This window comes from Colobus angolensis, unplaced genomic scaffold, assembly GCF_000951035.1.
Source record: "Colobus angolensis palliatus isolate OR3802 unplaced genomic scaffold, Cang.pa_1.0 Scaffold264, whole genome shotgun sequence".
NCBI lineage: Eukaryota > Metazoa > Chordata > Mammalia > Primates > Cercopithecidae > Colobus > Colobus angolensis.
The window spans coordinates 98377-102933 of NW_012115866.1; the positions used below are offsets into that span (position 1 = coordinate 98377).

General features: G+C 43.6%; 1 protein-coding gene across 1 annotated transcript in view; it reads right to left on the reverse strand.

Annotated features, from left to right (window-relative positions):
* Nucleotides 1-2140, reverse strand: part of BLM (Bloom syndrome, RecQ helicase-like) — an 88520-nt gene extending 86380 nt beyond the window's left edge. Inside the window, exon 1 of the mRNA XM_011947392.1 lies at nt 2033-2140. The gene's annotated coding sequence lies outside the window, so the exon portion shown is untranslated. The remainder of the gene's footprint in view (nt 1-2032) is intronic.
* Between the last annotated feature and the right edge of the window lie 2417 nt (nt 2141-4557).

A 4557-nucleotide genomic window follows, 5' to 3' on the forward strand; every position in this document is an offset into this window, starting at 1 on the left:
AAAAAAAAAAAAAAAAAGTAGTTCAAGTGTTTGAAAGATAGTATTATGACTGGAATATTTTTCTTGACATTGAGAATATGTTCCAATAAAATACAGGAATTTTTAAACAAATTTTAAACTCAATAGTTCCCTGTCATTCCAGAGAACAAAGTCCATATGTCATAACTCCAAGAACTTTCATTCTCGGTCTTCGACTTGTATTTTTCATGCAGTTAACATCTACAGTGACTACTCTGTGCCAGCCATCATGGTAGGCACTGAGGTACAGAGATGGGCACGTCATTATTACTGCCTTCAAGGAGCTTATAGACCAGCAGAAAATAGACATGTCAAAAAATAATTACAAAGCAATGACATAAGTCCGACAATCAAGTCTTTTCTTAAAAGACTATGGCTTCCCAGATTAAGGAAAAACAGACAAAAGATAGAGAAGCTTTTCAAAGAACACTGAATTGGATCTTGAAGGACAAGTGGAACTTTACAGACAGGACTGAGGTTGTGAAGAAGAGTAGTCTACGAGTGGTACAAAGGCTGAGGTAAAATAGTATGTGTTAGAGAAACAGAATGCTCAAAAGCTTCAGGTATCATGCTAAGGAGTTTAGATTTTTATCCTGCAGGTAATGGAGACCCTCACGGCCTTTCAGCACTGAAGTCCTAGGATTATTCTACGATTATCTTGGACCTCTTTTATTCTATCCATTTTTTATCTTAGAAAAAAATATGTAAATTAAAAGATATGTATATCTTTTTTAATATTTCTTACATGAAGATACAGAAAATAGAATTACACCCATGTACCCACTAACCAAATTTAAAAAGTTAAATTGGGCCCTATTCCCTCTCTTTTAAAGGCATAAAACATTTCAGAATGATTGACGGAGTCTCACTCTGTCACCCAGGCTGGAGTGCAGTGGTGCAATCTTGGCTAACTGCAGCCTCCTGGGTTCAAGCGATTCTCGTGCCTCAGCCTCTGCAGTAGCTAGAACCACAGGCGCACACCACCACGCCCAGATAATTTTTGTATTTACTGCAGAGGGGGGGCTTCATCATGTTGGTCAGGCAAGTCACTAATTCCTGGCCTCAGGTGATCCGCCTGCCTGTCTCCCAAAGTGCTGGGATTATGGAGAAAGCCTGATGTTGTGGGATATGCTTTAAAATCAGGCGCTCTTAGTTCAAATTCTGTATCTCTAGCACTCAATCGCCAAATACTCTTTCTGTACAGAGACAAGCTCTTTATGCTTCAGATTTTCCATGTCTAAAATGAGGACAATTTCATCCGCTTCTCTGGGTAATAATAACAGAACCCTTACTGTGTACTATGTAACAGGTAGTCTTCCAAGCATTTATTATTGCATACATTAAGTCGTTTAACCCTAACAAAAACGCCAGGAAGTGGAAGAGACCATTTCCCCCATATGACAGACGAAAACCAAGACACTTAGTGTTTCAGTAACGTGCAGTAGACACAGCTAAACGTGAAGGAGCTAGAATTCGAACCCAAGCAATCTGATGCAGTATTCCTATTCACTTCGTTTTGCTGGGATATCGTGAAGCTACAGTTGTAAGATCATGGGTGCCAGGAACACGGCACACAGTAGACACTCAAAAACAAGAGTAGCCCAGCTCGTGATTATGGAAGGCCATAGAAAAAGTACAAAGTGTTTTCGTTGTTCCTCAGGAAGGACACGGAGGTAATAGTGCCAGAGGTCTGGGCTGGGATTACCCCTTGCGGGGCATCATGTTAGGCACTGGAGTACATGGGCAAGAACAAGCCGGGTCCTAGCCCATGCTCCGCCTCTGACGCCCCGGGAGACCTTGGCAGAGTTCGCCCCTGCCCCCGGCCTCTGTTTTCCCATCTGGAACGTATTACGTATCTGCTGTCCTCCCAGGATGTTCGCCAGACTAGTTGACTCAGCGGGGCGAAGCAGTGCAGGAAACGGAAGAACTCGTGCGGCCTCCAGCTCCGGGCCGGACCGCCAGAGCAGGGCTAGGTCAGCGCTGACCGACCCGTAGTTACGCGCGCGGCACTCACCTCGCACGCAGACTCCTAGCGGGCGGAACCAGGATCCAAACTCCGCGCGGCACGACCACGGCTGCCGCCCAGATATCTCGCTCACTTCGCGCCGGAAGCCTGCCTATTCCGATTGGCTGCTTTCTGGGGAAACCGACCAATACTGTCGTACTCCCACATCTGTTCCCACCCCTCAGGCTGCTGGGGCGGGGTCGCCGTGCGGCGCTGGGAGGGGCACGTATCTCCAAACCCCAATCAGAGTCCGAACGGGAGGGTCAGGTGACTACGGTTACATCCCGGCCTTCCGGCGCTGGTTGGGTCTTTGTTTTTGGTGTTTTAGAGTCAGTGAAGGCTTTAAAGGAAGTAGGAATCTAGAACCCGGCTGTGGCGGGGTTGAAAAGCTCGGGCGTCTGAGAGCTGAGACTTGCCAGTTCCCACAGGCCAAGCCAGGCGTCTTCACCCCAGTCTCTTGGTTCTGACTGTGTGTCTCTGCGAGGTTTTGGCGGTCTTGCCTCTCCATCCCCTTAATAATGCTGGTCTCTTCACCCGTACCCCTCTACACGAGCAGGTGCAAATTGTCATTGAACTGGGAAAGGGGGCGCACACTCAGATGCCTCCAGGGACACATGAGAAGCCATACTTCTGTTTCAGCCTATTGCTGACACGCGGGAATGTGGGCCCTGTGGTGCCAGATCTTTCTTTCCTTTCTTCCTCTCGTCTCCCCTCTTTACTTCCTTCTCTCCTTCCCTCCCGCCCTCCCTCCTCTTTGTGTGGTAAATGTATCTAACATAAAATTCACCATTTTTAAGTGTACAGTTCAGTGGCATTAAGTACATTCACATTGTTGTGAAACCATCACCACTATCCATCTCCAGAACTTCTTCATTATCCCAAATAGAAAATCTGCCTATTACACAGTATCTCCCCATTATCCGCTTCTCACAACCCCTGATAGCCAATATTGCACTTTCTATCTGTAAATGCTAGGTACCGCATATAAATAGAATCATACAATAATTGCTTTTTTTTGATTGGGTTATTTCACTTAGCATAATGTCTTCAAAGAGCATCTATGTCGTAGCGTGTATCAGAATTTCTTCCTTCTTGAGGCTGAATAATATTCCATTATACATGTATACTACATTTTGTTTATCCATTCGTCCATATAAATGGATGCTTGGTTATTCCCACCTTTTGGCTATTGTGAATAATGCTACTGTGAAATTTGGTATACAAATAATCATTCTCCACGTAATACGCAGACAGACTTTCCTAAAATGTAAAAATCTGTTCAAGTTACCGCCCTCCTGAAAATCTTCTGTTGTAAATTGATACCAAAATATGATGCTATTAAACACTCCATAGAATAGCTGAAATGAAAAGACTGACAATTCCCTTAGTTGCAAAGATGCAGAAATGGGACTCTCACACAGTGTTGATGGGAGTGTAAAATGGTACAACCACTTTGGAAACATCAGTCTCCACCGAAATTAAACTTACTCCTGCCCTATACCCCAGAAATCCCATTTCTAGGTATTTACCCCAAAAATGAATGCCTTTGTTCACCAAAAGACTTATAGCAGCTTTATTCATAATAGCCAGAGGGAAAGAACTCAGATGTCCACCAATAGATGAATAGATAAATTGCGGCTTATTCACATAACTGTATACTACTGTTGAAGAGTAATTTTAATATCAAATATAATCATACAGATATAAAATAAATGTTAGACATTTTATTTAACTCATTAATGAATGAGAGATCCAGGAAGATTACAACTGCTTCAATGGAAAATTCAAAGTACCTCAGACACAGTCAAATGAGGAATAATGAAATAGCTACAAATATATACAAAAACTGGCAGAACTGATCAAATCCACAGCTCAGTAATCAATTGCATTCTACTGAAAACAATTTGCATTTCTATAGACAAGAAGTGTCTATAGTTTGTAAAACCTCTGAGTTGTTCTGTAGCTCAAAGACAGTGAAAGGTTTAGAGTCCTCATAGAATCAGACATCCTAGAAAGGTAAGCTGGACAGCTGGGCACCTTGTTTTTCAATGACACCCAGTAATCATTTTTTTGTTGTTTGTTTTTAGATGGAGTCTTGCTCTGTCACCCAGGCTGGAGTACAGTGTCGTGATTTCAGCTCACAGCAACCTCCACTTCCTGGGTTCAAGCGATTCTCCTGCTCCAGCTTCCCGAGCAGCTGGGCCTACAGGTACGTGCCACCACACCTGGCTAATTTCTTGTATTTTTAGTAGAGATGGGGTTTCACCATGTTGGCCAGGCTGGTCATGAACTTCCGACCTCAGGTGATCTGCCCGCCTTGGCCTCCCAAAGTGCTGGGATTATAGGCTTGAGCCACCATTCCTGGCCCCAGTAATCTTTTTTAGACCATTTCAAAGCTTTTCTCAGTTTTTTTCTGTATTACAAAGTAATAGGAGAACAAACTACTGGTACATACAATATAGGTGAAGCTCAGATACTATGCTGAGCACAAAAAGAGGCAGATAAAAGAGTATATAGTGCATACCAGGTTACCT